The following is a 16,279-nucleotide window of genomic DNA, read 5'->3' as shown; positions in this document are numbered from 1 at the left end:
AGACTACTGAGCCCAAAAAGCCAGTCAAACGCTGGGCTTCCTCTAGAACATTCTTGGCCATGACACAAAAAACTTCACCTCTCCCGGTGCAAAACCAAGGTGTGGTCACACCTTTCTGCAGTTCTAACTGCCATATCACAAGTAGTGTTAATGGCAGTCCTCATATGGTAAGTAGTACATACTTACATTATCTCACATTCTTATACCATATCTATTCTTGTACCATATCTATTTTCTTATTTACAGATATAGTATGAGGCCCACAACAGTTGCTTATGTTCATAAGCAATAAGAGCTAGGATTTCAACCCAAAGACTGCCATCAAGTCTCACAGGTGAGGAAAACAGACTGCAACAAACAATAGTCTTCCTCGGTCAGGAAGGCAGAGATGTGATATGATGAAACATAAAGTCATGAAAAATGTTGTGAGTTGATCTCCAGATAGAATGTAAACCAGGTAGCACACGGTATGGGAAACCTTGTAGTAGCTAAAATTAAAAATAAAAATTGCTTCACAATGTATCTTGGAGACACTTCTGTATAAGTACGTGTAGTTTTCTCAGTTGTTTGTTTTACATGTGTATAATCTTCATCGTACAGTTGTACATTTATTTATTTATATTTTTTAATTCAAAAAGGAAAACACATACACAGTAAAAGAAAAGTCATGCAATTCAAAAGTCATTGCAATAAAAAGAGGGCAACTCTCCTACCCTAAACATTCTCATCCCCTTCCCAGAGCTCACCACTGTTAACAATTTATTTGCTCCCAGAAATTTTCCTTGCACATATACACGCTTACACATGCATCATATGGCACATACACATTCTTTTTTTTTTTTTTTTTTTGAAATGAAATCTTGCTCTGTCACCAGGCTGGAGTGCAGTGGCACGATCTCACCTCACTGCAACCTCTGCCTCCCGGGTTCAAACGATTCCCCTGCCTCAGCCTCCCAAGTAGCAGGGACTACAGGCATGTGCCACCATGCCCAGCTAATTTTTGTATTTTTAGTAGAGACAGGGTTTCACCATGTTGGCCTGGATGGTCTTGATCTCTTGACCTCATGATCCACCCACCTTGGCCTCCCAAAGTGTTGGAATTACCGGGGTGAGCCACTGCGCCCGGTCCACACATTCTTTTAAAATAAGAATACAGGGTATGTTGGTGGGAGTATATGCATACGTCTTATTTATTTTATAAAAAATAGAAGCAGAATGTGTTTTGTATGTTCTTTTTGGTAATTTCTTTTTTTGTCTTATTTTATTTTTAATTGACAAATAGTAATTATATGTATTTATGGAATGCAATGTTATGTTTTGATACATGTGTAAATTGTGGAATGATCAAATCAGGCTAACTTGCATATCCATCACCTCAAATATTAATCATTGATTTGTGGTGAAAATGCTTAAAATCCTCTTTTTTCAGCTATTTTGAAATATACATTATTATTAACTATAATCGTTGTGCTGTGCAATAGATTGCCAACACTTATTCCTTCTATTTATCTGTAACCTTGAACCTGTTGATCAATGTCTCCCCCTTCCCTGTCCACCCACTCCTCATTTCCCCAGCCTCTGGTAACCACCATTCTACTCTATACTTCTGAGTTGTTAAGATTCCACATAAAAGTGGTATTTGTCCCTCTGTGCCTGGCTTAGTTCACTTAACATAATGTCCTCTAGGCTAATCCATGTTGTCACAAATGACACCATTTCCTGTTTTGTTTTGTTTTTTTAAGGCTGAATGGTATTCCATTGTGATTATATACTACATCTTTTAAATCCATTCGTTTGTCGATTTGGGGCACTTAGGTTGTTTCCATATCTTGGCTATTGTGAATGCTGCAATGAACATGGGAGTGCAGACATCTCTTCAGCACACTGATTACAATTCCTTTGGGTATATACACAGTAGTGGGATTGCTGGATCATATAGTCATTCTATTTTTAGTTTTTGGAGGAACCACTATACTGTTTCCAAAAATGGCTGTGCTAATTTACAATACCACCAACAGTGTATAAGAGTTCCCTTTGCTCCACATTCTCATCTTTGTTATCTTTCTTCTTTTTGTTAATAGCCAATCTAATAGGTCTGCTGTGATATCTCATTGTGATTTGAATTTTCATTTTTTTCTGATAATTAGAGATGTCGAGCATTTTTTTCATATATCTGTTGGCCATTGGTATGTCTTCTTTTGAGAAATGAAAGCAAAAATAGACAAATGGAGTTGCAACAAAATTAAAAGCTTCTGCACAGCAAATGAAACAATAAAGTGAAGACACAAACCACAGATTAGGAGAAAATATTTGCAAATTATACATTGGATAAAGGACTAATATCCAAAATACACAAAGGAACTCAAACTACTCAGTAACAGGAAACTACTCTTATTAAAAATGGGCAAAGAACTTGAATGGACATTTTTCAAAAAAGCACAATGTTGTTTGCATTTTTTTACTTTAATGTGTCTTGGAGAGCTTTCCATATTAATATATGTTTCACATTCTTTGTAACATCTATATAGTGTTTCATTCTATGAATGCAACCTAACTCACTTAACTGGTCTACTTTTAATAGATATTTAAGTCATTTCTAGTCTTTTGCTGTTGAAATAATGCTGCAGCAAACATCCTTGCAGATGTCTTTGAACATGTGTAAGAAAATATTTGTAGGCTAGGTTCCTGGAGGTGTGATTATCAGATCCCAGGGATGTACATTTAATTAACTATTATTTTTATTTTTTATTTTAAATAGGAAATGTATTTGCATGACTCAAAAGTTAAGATGCTAGAACACAGTAAACACTGGAAATTGTCACACTCTTCCTTGTCCCTGATCATCATACTTCCTTCACCCTATCTAAATTAAGACTTTATTTGTGTCTTGTACTTTTTCCAGATTGTTCTGTATTCAGATGCAAGAAAATGCAAATATATACCCTTACTGCCCCACCTTCTTACCCGAAAGCACATAGTGTATACATTGTTCTGTATCTTACATTTTCCACTTAATGTATCCTGGAGATCTGGCTATGGACTGAATGTGTTCCCCCCAAAATTTATATGCTGAAACCTAATCCCCAGTGTGGTGGTATTGGGAGGTGGTGCCTTTAGAAGACGATTCAGTCATGAGGGTAGAGCTCTCAGGAATAGGATTAATGCCCTTATAAAAAAAGACATGAAAGAAGTGTTCTCTCTGCCCTCCACCATGTGAGGATACAAGGAGATAACAGCTGTCTGCAAACCAGGAATAATTTCCCCCTGCCCCTAGACATCAAATCTGCTAGCACCTTCATCTTGGACTTTCCTACCTCCAGAACTGTGAAAAATAAATTTCTGTTGTTCATAAGCCTCCCAGCTGATGACATTTTGTTATAGCAGCCCTAACAGACTGACGGATCTTTCATTATAGGTATATAGGGATCACCTCCCATTCCTTTTTACAACTGCATACTACTCCATAGTGTAGATATTCCTCAACTTGATTAGTCTCCTTCTGATGGACACTAAAGCCATTTTCAAATTTTTGCTACTACAAAAAATGCTGCAATGAATAAATATGTACATACCTCATTTTATACTCATATAAATAGATGTCATGCTACCACTTATAAAAAATTAAGGGAACACAGAATTATATATCTGTGTTGGCTAGCAAATATATAATAATTCATCAGAAGTATAAACAAAGACCTAATAATAACATTCCTTGCTGGGAAGGATGGGAACTTACAGAAAGGGAACAAAGTGGGAAGTTCTCTGTATACCTTTTTACATGTTTTTATTATTTGAGTCATGTAAATATGCTACAGTACTACATAACTACTTTGAAAATTATGTAATATGTATCAAAATATGTTTATGATAGATTTAGATAAATTCACAAGGGATCATTTTCAAAAACAGGCTGTTTAAGGCATCTTTAGGCTTTTGAAGCAAAATTATAACTGGCCGTGTGCTTCTCTTCCAAACTCATCCCATAGTTCCTTACCTAGCTTATAGCATAACTGTAAGCATAAATTTTCATGAATTTTTTCCCCAGGTGGTTAATTGACCATTGCTAGCATTATCTCTCTTTCCCTGAAACTCTAGGAACGCTAGAAATAATAGTTACCAGATTCTTTTTACAGAAGTAAATTAAGAAATGTAATTAATAGAAAATGCCCCACATCCCACATAGATCCAACATTAGGTAAAAAGATGACCTATGGCTATGGAGAATTCCTGGGCAGCCTTGGTTTATAGTACCCCACTCATTTGGCTCATGTGTGAAATTTAAATACACACTGCTTTGTGCTTCAAGCCTCACAGGAAATCCCCCCCACCCCAGGGAAGGGGCAGGCTGTGAAGCTGCTCTCACTTCAGTCGTCTTCTTTGGACTGCTGCTTCTGTTAACACCCAACATTCTCCCATTACTTGGACCTTCCAGAAATTTTAGGGTCATACACTATATTCTGAAGCTGCTTTGTTCATTTTTCTTTTAACTATTCTGTCTCTTCAACAAGCCATCCTAGAATTGCCAGATGTTTGAAAATTTAGTCCATTAACATTCATTGATTTTTCTTCCTCCTTTTTTTCTCTCTGTCTTCTAAGAGCCCTTCTTGTGACAATTAGGTCCCCAGAGGCTTCCCTGTCCTTAGGCTTACAGCCCTCTTCTATAGTTGCATTATGATTTTATTACATGTAAGTGTATTACGCATTATGTTACATCATACCAGATTATCTCTTTTTAGAATTAGAGCAAAAAATTAAAAAGCCATTGTCTGTTTTAGAGGGTGAACCCTAAGCTGAGATGACAATAGATCAAAACTTCCATCACCTTCCAAGTATTCATGTGACAAATCAGGGATGGTGACTCTGTTTTTTCATATATCCACCTTATAGGTTGAATTGCTTCCCCCCAAAAACTATGCTTGAGATATAAAGCTCAGAACCTGTATATGGAAACAGGGTTTTTGCAGATGTCATTAGGTTAAAATGAGGTCTCATATGGGCTTAGGGCTCACCTTAATCCAGTATGACTGGTGTCTTTACAAGAGGATAAAAATTTGGACGTAGACACAGAGGGAAGACAGCCATGTGAAGACAGAGGTAGAAATTGAAGTGCTGCCACAAGCCAAGGAAAACCTGGGGCTAGCAGAAGGGGGAAGAGACAAGGATTCTCCCCTAGAGGCACTAGAAAAGTGTAACCCCACCAACACCTTGATTTTGGACTTCTAGCCTATAAAACTGCAAGAGAATAAATAGAATAAATTGGTTTTCCCAAGCCACTCAGATTGTGGTACTTGTTACAGTAGCCACAGGAAACTGATATACCATGCATTTGTTCATTTCTAAAAATGTCTAGCATATGCCCCTTCCCTGACCTGTTTCCACATATTCCCAGACAAAATGGAATGTCATCCAAGTATCATCAGAGAGACTGTCTGCTGTGTCAAAGGTGGGATTTTAGCATTCTGTGCCCTGCAGCCTGAGACCAAGTGACTGGTCCATGCCCCCTCTCTGGCATCATCTAGAAACATTCCAGATCCTATGCACTGAATGGACACAGGTAGCATCCCAGGAATGCTCAGGAGATCAGAAGCCTAGCTCCCTATCATTGTTTTGCACACAATCCTCCACATTCCCAGCACTTCCCAATCCTATGTTGCCCTGGCTACAGGCATTTGGAAAACGTTTTCCTTTGCTCCTTGGGCTCATCACACAAGGAGGCAAACACATCAGCTTTGTCCACCCCAGAAGCCTTTGAGCTCTCCAGAGACTAAAGGCAGAAGATACCCATTTTCAAAACCATTTGTCTGAAGAGCACCTGGAGGACTTACTTATTTGGCAGATTCTTCCTTCAGATTTCCTTTCAGGTGATCACGGATTTGGCATTGGGGCACTTGGCTAATCCTCAAAAAGCATAAATCAAACGCCCCATTCTCCTGCCCCATAATTACATTACCCACTTACTCCCCGTGAGCTGGTGATAAAAGGAAATTTACCAAATGGGTGCTCAACAGGTGGCCTTAAAATGTTTAAATAGCCACTTGAAGGAGGGCTGATGAAAGGGGTATGCACAGGTGTGACTTAGGCGGATGAGACCTGCCGCACTTGTGCAGGGTGGGGCCGCTCAGGGTGAGCACACCCGACGGTGGAGGATTAGGCAGGCTTCTTCCTCTGTGCTTCACCTTTGGCTACCGATCCAGATGCTGAGGCAAAGCCTGGGCCAGTGTCAGGACTGGGGCTGCACCCTGGGGAGTTTTTCAAGATTTCTGCTCCTTCGCACCACGTGGTATCTTCTACCACCTGCCCTGGGACCACCGACCAACCCATTTCATGACGTATTCTGAAGTGACCCAAATAAGCCTCCTTCTTATTGGTAGAAGCCTCCTCCTTCTGGTAACCTTAGAATGAGGAAAGGTTGAGCTCATTTGGGGTTTCATCTTTCAGTTACTGCTCTAGCCAATTGGTCCCACCCTTTAGTATCCATTTTCAGTTACTTTCTGCTTTCATCCATGGAAATTTGCTACAGAAGTTCCTGTGCGGTATCAGTTTCTCTGGATGGGGAGCTCATATTTTGATTCGGCTCTCAGGACTTGGAGGGTCTCCCGTCCTTCTTAGGCCATCTCCACATTTGAAGCTTCCTGCTGTGGAATCACATTTACTTTTTCTCTGAACTTCTTGAATATATATGTTCCTAAAGTCTACTGCAGACATCCTAAAAAGCCCAGTGTTCCCTTAGCATTTGGGAGCTCCAGAATGAGAGGGCCACTTTCTCCCAAGGTCTCTACGACTTTGTTTCATCAATCAGCCTTTCCTTTTCACCGAAAGGAGATTCAGAAGATGTCCAGAGAATTGACGTTCCTCATCTTTCCATCTTTTCTCTGTCAGATTTGTATCCGCAATGGGAAAGCATTGTCCACACATTTCCACTATTCAGGGGAGGTGGCTGATAACCGCCCACTCTTTCAATTTGACCTATCTTTAAAAAATATTTTTAATAACGATCTTCTGTTGACATTATGGGCATAACATGACTAAAATATTTAGGGGAGGTATTTAGTATGGGCTGCTATAATAAGGTACCATCGACTGGGCAGCTTATAAACAATAGAAATTTATTTCTCACAGTTCTGGAAGCTGGAAGTTCAAGATGAGGGTGCCAGTATGGCTGGGTTCTGGTGATAACCTCTTCCAGGTAGTGGAAGGCTGACTTCTCATTGTATCCACACATGGTAGAAACAGGGCGAGAGAGCTCTGTGAGATCGCTTTTGAAAGGGTCCTAATCTCATTCAGGAGAGCTCCTCCTCCCAAAGGCCCCACTTCCTAATACCATCACATTGGACTTTGGATTTCAACATATGAATTTGGGGCACATAAACATTCAGTCAATTGCAGGAGGGTAATTTTTGGATTAGGTAGTGGGCGGTGGTAGGGTGGGGAGTCTCTCAATTAGATCTCTCAACTGAATTGTCTTTTTTTTTTTTGGCCCTTGATGAAAAAGTTGTGATTTTTTTAAAAACCTATTTCCTGAAGCATACAGCAAGTGTTATGTACTCTTGACAGTTTACCACATTTTGTTCAGTTACAAATCATTATTAACCTCCGGAGAGATGAGAGAGTTGGGGGTACCAGACCCCCAATATCCCCTCTCTCCCCAAAATTTTGTTGTCATTGTTTAGCCTTTAATACAGTTCCCCACATGGGAGGCCACATGGTCTTCCTCAGTTATTGGGCATCAGTATCCACACGTAATAGAAAAAGTAGTCTACCTGCCATGACCAGTAACTGCCCAATCTCAGTGCTTCACCAAATAGATTAATTTCTCACTCAGGACACAGCCCAGCTTCCATGACTGAATTCTGAGGGTCTCATGGCTACTGCTGCATTCTCCTTTGCCAGAGACTCCATTTCGCAGCCTTCCTTGCACTAGGGTGGCCATGTGACCCAGTTCCAGCCAATGAGAGAGGCGAGGCTGTGGGGGCTGCCCAGGAGAATTGTCTTTCCTGATCAGTGGAAAGTACATATTCCGCTGCCCCCTTCTTCCAAGTCCTGCTAGGGATGCTGGTGTCAGCATGCAGTACTTTTTCCCTAGACAATTTTAATAACTCCAAACTGTCTCCTGCATCTGGTTTCTCCTCTCCCACTCTTGTCTCTACATTCCTGCCAATCATCTTATAAAAACACCTGTAAACAAGGCTGGTTTCTCCTACCTGTGGGACACTTTTAGATGCCTATGCTTAAGGATAAGGCATACCATCCATGAGAAGTATGCCCAGTTCTATGGCTGCCTTCTCAGTGTGAGGCAGCAAACAGAGGATGGGAAGCCAACATGTTGAAGAATAGCCAAGTAGAGGGATGGAAGGAGCCCAGGCCCCTGGAGGCATCGCTGAGCTTCTGAACCAGTCCCAGACCCTCTCATTATGTACCTCCAGACTCCTTATTATGGAAGATAATTAAATCTCTTATTATTGTTGTTACTTGCTGAAATAAACCCTTCGTGGTCTGGTCCCAACCTGACTTGTCAGCCTCAGTTTCCTCTCTTCATCACAATATATCTTGCCTGCCAGCCACTACAAGCTACTTCAACAGTCTCATGCTTCTTTATCTTTATTCATGCTCCTCTCACTGCCTAGAATGCTCTCCTTCTGCTTCTGTTTCAGGCACATATATATTTATACCCCTGCTTCAAAGTTCTGATGGTTCTTCCTACAAGAAGCCTCCATGGATTTCCTCCAGGCATGTTTAGTCCCCTTGTGGCATTGTGTTTCTACCTGTGTGACAGGCCAGGTACACACTTTACTGTGGCTATTTGTTTACACCCTGGTCTTCTCCATAATTAGAAGCCACTTGAGGTCAGGGGCAGTGTTTTGCTTTTTTCTGAGGGCCCGGCAACCAGCACAGTACACTATAGGTTCTTAGTAAATGTGCCTTGATTGAACAATAGATAAAGCCTTTCTCCTCAGTGATGACACTGCCTCCCCATGCCAGGAGCCCATCACTCTGTGAGCACAGCTCAAGCCCTTCTCTTAGCCTTTCATCCTCCCATGCTCTACTTCCACCTTGTCTAATGAATTCCTAGAATGTTAGAGTTGGAAAAGACCTTAGAGTTTTCCTAAGGTTTATTATCGGAATGGCTAGTGAGTAAAATGAAGGATTCCAGGAATAAATATATTTGGGAAACACTAAATTAAATAAAATTTAAACAAGCCCTTCACCTCAGAACCCATTGTATGCTAACATGTGGTAGGAATCTCTGATAAAAGGCAAATGGCAGGTAATGTTTCTCAATGCTCCACCCCACCCCCACTGTGGAACTCGTTCCTGTGGAATATGTTGTAAGACACTGATCTGAAACAAGCCCTTTGTTCTACAGGTAAGAATTTACTTTCTTGAATCCCAGAGCCAAGCTGGTAATGGGGCCGCCTGCCCACCAGCTCGGAATCTCCATCCCACTCTGTGGCTCCATCTTGATCTGCTCCACCACTTTCTGGCCACACCACCAATTTAGCACTTTGCATGGTTGGTCATGTATGCACTTATGTCTAGAGCTAAATTATAACTTTCTAAAAGGGAGGGGTCTTTTCAATACTCTTCTAGTCTTCTCACTGTGCATAGTCAGGCATGTGGTCAATGATATACTCTGACTGAAGAATGAACAGTACATGAATGAATGAGGGAGTTAAACATTTACCACATTATTTTGGAAAGTAATCACATCTCTTCAGAGACTAGAACAGATATACCATTAATTTTTGTATCACTAAAGAGGAAAATGTTTTCCATCACCTCACCACAGTATTTCCTATCATCAATTATAAGGAGCATTCTAATTTTAAGGGTGATAAAACAAAAACACATGCGTATCTTAGTATTAATGAGTTACAGTAAAGAAATTTACTCAAAGCAAAACTCAGTTCCACAGATCTTCTCATTCCACTGGGAACTCATTTCAAAATTGTCCAAAGCCTCAGAGTGGGAAAAGAGTGGGAAGGAGGAAAGGCTTGGAGTCACAGGGTTAAAGAAGAACAGCTAACGAAGTTCTGCCAAGGGCCACAGTTGTGAGTGCCTTGAGGTTTTCAAGGGTGGTGGCCATTGCCATTGGGCAGCCTCCAGCTGAAACCCAACAGGCAGGGCACACAAATGGCATCAATTAATCTGAGATTGGTAATGACATGTTTGTTTTGGATTGAAGGAATGCCATTGTGGCTTCTATGCAGTGATTGGGTTGCTGTGGATGAAGGGTGGGGAGATGTGTATCCTGGACACAGTCATTCCATGGCCCTTGGGAGCCATCCAAGATGGTTCCAGGGTGTTTTTGGTAATTGGGAGTCTCTGGTAAAAGCATTTTCTCCAGAAACTTCAAAGAAAAGTCGCAAGTGTGCATTGTGATCCTGTGAGGCTAACACTCACCTGTGGATGGCCATGGGGCATTTCCAATGAGCCCTGCCTGGCTTATTGGAAGGAACTATAATGCTCTAGAGTTGATTCACATCACTTTTTTTTTTTTTTTTTAAAGGAAGGCTTCTTTCTCTGACTATGTAAACACTGGGGCTAAGGGGAAGTCATTTCCCCATTTCCAGAATACAGTCCAAGTTCACGAGTTCGACATTTCAAACCAGACCCATGCCCTTGGTGGTCAGGTTGGTTTTCCTTTGGCCAAACACAACCTTCTGCACTTGAAGAGGGCAGCCTGGGGTGGAAGGGCACTTACAGGGCTTATTTAAAAGGGCACCAAAGTCTTCTGGGAGAGAAAATAGCTCCTTCCAGAGAGATTTTCATGATTAAGTGCAAATGAATCTGAAACACATGGATCAAATTTCCCTAAAATTACACACAGTTTTAAAAATTAAAGGGGTAAAGGGAATGGTATTTCTGGTAACCCCAAAACATATGAAGAGACACACTTAATGCAAACAAAAATAAACCAAACAATGGTGTCTGGAGCCTTCTATTGGTACAGAACCCAGCTAAGCTTTGTCCTTTCTTGGCTAGTAAGGCTGAGGCTCTCCCCACTCATCACCTAACAGGGAGAATCTGCCGCCGGAAGGCCTTCTTCAGCTGAGAGGCACTGCAATTTTTAAGAAGGAGGCAGGGCAGCCAGGGAGAAAAGCCCATTTTCTGTCAGTTAAGCCTCTCCATTAGTTACCTTTACCTTTATGAATGCTGTTAAGATTTGGGCTTTAACATACATAACTTTAAATCAGTAATATCCTTCATGCTTGCATGATTTGTTGGCTCCATATGTAACCTCTTGGCCCATTAAATTGGCTCCAACTCAAATCCTGTTGTTTCTTTACTTTCAGCTTTCTTTTTGTTGAAAAAAAGGGGGCATGGAGTAGAGGAAGAAGCAAGCAGAAGAAATGAGGAGAAGCTAGAGAAAGAAGAAAAAAATGGGATTCTTTCTACTGAAATTTCTAAATGTGGAACTCATTGTCTGTACTGGCTTTGAGGCAGAAAAAAAAAACCTAAGAGTTTAAATATTTGTTGAAGTCTGGATTTCTCCCTGCACCCGTCCCCCCATTCCCTCTAGTAAAATTAAAGCTGAAGCTAGCAGTTCATGTCTAGCTCTTGAAATGTCACCGGCAGCACTGCTATTATTCTGATTTTCTGGGCAACGCCCATCGGTTCCCTGCTGCAGTTCAATTAAACTAACTCTGCCTCTCTCAGATCTGGCCTGACAGCTGCATTGAATTTGGGTTCATTGGGTGATTTATCGGGCTGGGTGATGTACAGCCACATGATTTAGGAGTGCAAAAAAACTCTGGAATGCACCAAAAAAGCAATATATGCATTATTATTAATAATAATAATAAAGATAAATGTCAGCCCCAAGTGACTCTGGTGGCCCTCGCCACTCCATTTAACATTTTAACGGTGGCATATGGCCCCTGCATGGCACTTGGTTCTGTCTGGTGCCTTCAAGGAGGCTAAGAAAAGGTTATTTGTCAAATGCTGGGTCAGAGTAAAGGGGGGATATTTTCAAAGCTCTGGGTCAGACCAGCCCAGCTGCATTCCTGTCCCTGTCATTGAACAAGCTGAACTTTGTCACATTATTAAGCTGTCAGCAACGCCAGGGCGTTGTTTAGATTTCTGGTGGGAACTCCTCACACATGCTCTGGGGCTCCATGGGGATTTTATCAACACCATTGTAAAACATGCACAAATGAGCTGTGCTGCAATTTCCCTGGGAAGACCGGCTCATTCGGCCTCATCAGGCAGGAATGGAAATACCAGAGCCAGGCTCTTGTGCCACCCACAGGCAGCCTCCCTGGTGCCCTCTGCAAACACCCACCACACAGCAGGTCCCTTGCTCTTCACGCGACTTCTCCCTGGGTGTTGATGGCTGAGAGTTCTGCCTTGGCCCTAGCCAGATTGGAAGCTGAGCATCTTGGAGTTCAGATTCACGTGGAGCTGATGTGGCCCAATGAGACTGTGGTTGAAGTCCAACTTTAGCCCCTCAGCTTCTCTGTTTATCCCTCTTTCCCCCCTCAGTTCAGTTTGTCCCTCACCCCTGAGATCCAAATGTTCTCATATTGTTAGTCTTCCAGTCTGGGAGCTGGGAAAGCTTCAGATACAAATTAGAAAAGTTGAATCCTCAAGAATTTTCGGGTGCACCTTCTCCGTAAGGAAGGTCTGCAATCAAAGGAAACTGAAAGCGAAAGCCATGCTCCAAATTTTAGCTATCAACAAGACTCCAGGGAAGGGACTCAAGACTGGGGGCCATCCAGCGGCTTTCAAATCATGCCACTGCTGTCAGTACACACTTTACCTTTGCATGGAACTTCCTGAGTGTGGGGAAAAGGGCATGGGCAAAACATGAGTTCTGATGGTAACAGGGATGCCTGCCATATAGCTCCAGGACCCTCAGGTCTAGCACAGCAGCATTCCCACCATGGACAGCCCGTACCTGAAGGGAAGAAGCAGGCTTCAGGACAGCCTGGGAACACTTGGAATCTGTTCAAACATCAGGCTAGCTCTGAGCACCATGAGGGAAAAACCAACTCTGTCCCCTACTGGCTGTGTGACTTTGGGCCACAAACATCTGTGCAATGGATATATAACAGTAGCATGTGGTTTGTAGGCTGAAATGAAGACCAATCAAGATAATGCGAATAATAATGCTACGTATACTCCTAAACCTAGTAAGCAGTCAATAAATTGTAACTACTGTTAGTCCCATCACAAATCAGCTCATCCAGCTGATCTTCTTTTCTCCAACATCACATACGTGAATATGGCAAGGCAGGAAACAACCCCCTCAGACTGGACCACACAGACAATCACTTTCCAAATAAGGACCTATCCTAATCTTGAGACATCTTGGAGGGATACCAGTCATACAAGCATCCTTAGAAACTACTTTTAGGGTCCCCTTCACCCATTAAAAACTTATTAGCGTTAAGAAAACAAATAGATAGATAGATGGATGAATAAATATATGAAATATATGTGTGAATGAATAGGGTGATAGTATGTGTGAAGTACCTGTATTTATATTCTAAATATAATCTATGCATATATGTGTATACATATGGACATATGCACATAGATGACGAATGGCTGAAATATATAGCATGTATTGCGTGTATCTTAATGTGTATATATTTATCTGTTTACATGTATGAAAACATTTGTATAAAGAGAAATGTCAGATGAATGGACAATGGACAGATGGATAGAGAGAGGGAGAGAGACCTATCCCAGATGATTGTTGTCATTTGGAGTGTTACAACTCTGACCCTCTCTTTTCTAAAGAAATCAGAATCCAGGCCTGGGCACTCTTTGGAACCCCTAGCTCTTTCTACTTTGGTGTGCTTCTGCTCCAGGTTCTGGTTCTGGCTCTGCCACCAAACCAGCTGTGTGAATTTGAGAAACTCACTCGACCCTCTGGACACAAAGGAAGGTCCATTAATGACTCGGTCCTTCTCTAACTTACATGATTCTTTTTCAACTTGCATGATCAAAAACAGAGCAAAGGAGTCAGAGCCACCATTCAGAATCCACAGGCCACATGGGCTGAAACAACGTAGGCAGTGACACTTACACAAATGAGCAACCCACACCTAAATAGAAACACATGGCCGCTTCCCCTCCCCATTCCAGTGCACACAAACATGTGGGTGGTCTCCACAGGGAAGTGGAAAGGAACATGTACCTGCTCAAAGGATTTTTTTCCACATAAGAAGAGCCCCACATCTTTCTTCAGACCTACCACTGCCAACAATTTGGTCCATCACCCTGCAAAGAACTCCTCAGTGAGGGGAAACTTCGCCTAACAAGGCCTCTTGTTACCACACCTGGGGAGCTGGCTAACAACCTAATTAAATTGGGTCCATCATGACCTTTGGATGGATGCTCCGGGCACATCAGGTAGAAGCCACAAATCTCTCCTGGGACATGCAAAGCATTAAATTTCCCCTCCTTCAGTATATTTGGTGATAGATATTGTTAGTAACTATCACAGATGCTACCATGTTTATTAACAAGCAAAGCCAGTGAAAACCAAATGGTCACCCTTGATACTGAGCCACCAAGATTCTGAGACAAGTCACCAACATGTCATGGCTCTGAATTGGGATTTAGATTGAGGCGACCCCAGCTACACCCTGGTTCTGCCATCAGAACCACTTCCACTCACTGCACCACCTTCTCAATTACAGAATGAGACTTGCTATGATTGCACTGCCCTGCCTCCTCCTCAAAGGGGCTCTGGTGATTAAGAACAGTAAATTCAAATGAAGTTTTTAATAATACCCATTTCCAAGAGGATTAAATAAAACAATATGCATAAAGTCCTTGATACAGAGGCTGGTGTTCAGTAATAACTCATAATCATTTGCTATTATTATCATTGTCAATGTATCTTATCTTCTAGACGTAGTTAGTACTGGATGCTGAGCTGGACGCCATAAAATATTATTTCACTGGTTCTCACAACTTGAAGGGGGAGATATTATTTTGCATTTTACAGATGAAGAAACTAAGGTGCAAGAGGATGATTTCTTCCAGATCAGGGCTGGGACTCACACCCATGCTCTCTAACCCCAAAGCTGGTGTTTTTTTCATTTCTAACTAGATGAAATAATATGTGTGGAAGTACAATCCTGTTGATAACTCTTATTATTACTATTTCACTAAAGATCCTGGCTTCCTAAGGTACTCTCTATTAGTTAGGATGTGTGTGGCTGCATGCAACAGAATGCTCAACTGCCAGTGGCCCAGGTGATAAAGGTTACATTATTTTACATAAAAACAAGAACAGGCTGAGCGCGGTGGCCCACACCTGTAATCTCAGCACTTTGGGAGGCCAAGGTGGGCGGATCACAAGGTCAAGAGATCGAGACCATCCTAGCCAATATGGTGAAACCCCATCCCTACTAAAAATACAAAAATTAGCCAGGTATGGTGGCACACACCTGTAGTTCTAGCTACTAAGGAGGCTGAGGCAGGAGAATCGCTTGAACTCAGGAGGCAGAGGTTGCAGTGAGCCAAGATCATGCCACTACACTCCAGCCTGGGCAACACAGTGAGATCCCATCTCAAAAAAAAACAAACAAACAACAAAACAAAACAAACAAACAAAAACAAGAATAGAAGGAGGTGGTTCTAGGTTTGGATCAGTAGCTCTATGAATTCAGGTATTTGAGTTAGCATTTCCATGATTCTCTGACCTTCCCCTCATGGCTGCAAGATGGCTGTCAAAGGCCTACACATCATGTCTTCACACCACAGCATCCCAAGAAGGAAGGCAGGGGTCAGAAGTGCTTTACCTCAGGCATCTCTGTCTTAGTCCATTTTTGTTGCTATAACAGAATACCTCTGAATGGGTGCTTTACAATGAGTAGAAATTAATTTCTTATAATTCTGGAAACTGGCAAGTCCAAGATCAAGGGGCCAACATCTTGCAGGGCCTTCTTGATGCATTATCTCACAGCGAAAGGCAAGAGGGTGAGAGAGAGAGAAAAAAAGGAGGGGGCTAAACTTGCCTTTTATAACAAACCAAATCTCACCCATGAGGATGGAGACATCATGGCCTAATCACCTTTTACAGGTCCTACCTCTTAATACTGTTATAATGGCAATTAAATTTCAACATGAGTTTTGGAGTCAAACATTCAAGACATGACAATTTCTCTTTTTTTATTATGGACAAAAATCTGTTTTGGAGGCCTCTAGCAGTGCTCTACTTATATCTTACTGGCTGAATTGAGTCACATACTCATCCCTAGGCCAATCACTGGCAAAAGGGAAGAGAGTGCCTCTAATTGAACTTGAACAACCATGAGAC

At 41.8% G+C, this 16,279-nt stretch overlaps 1 long non-coding RNA gene across 1 annotated transcript; it reads left to right on the top strand.

The window, feature by feature from the left end:
- Positions 1-206: 206 nt before the first annotated feature.
- LOC107975153 (uncharacterized) lies at positions 207-11,570 on the top strand. The gene is made up of 2 exons (XR_001718442.2): positions 207-334; positions 11,295-11,570. It is a non-coding gene; the product is annotated as an uncharacterized LOC107975153 (long non-coding RNA).
- The last annotated feature ends 4,709 nt before the right edge of the window (positions 11,571-16,279 follow it).

The sequence above is a fragment of the Pan troglodytes genome, chromosome 5, assembly GCF_028858775.2.
Source record: "Pan troglodytes isolate AG18354 chromosome 5, NHGRI_mPanTro3-v2.0_pri, whole genome shotgun sequence".
Taxonomy (NCBI): domain Eukaryota; kingdom Metazoa; phylum Chordata; class Mammalia; order Primates; family Hominidae; genus Pan; species Pan troglodytes.
This window is presented reverse-complemented; position numbering and strand designations above follow the sequence as displayed.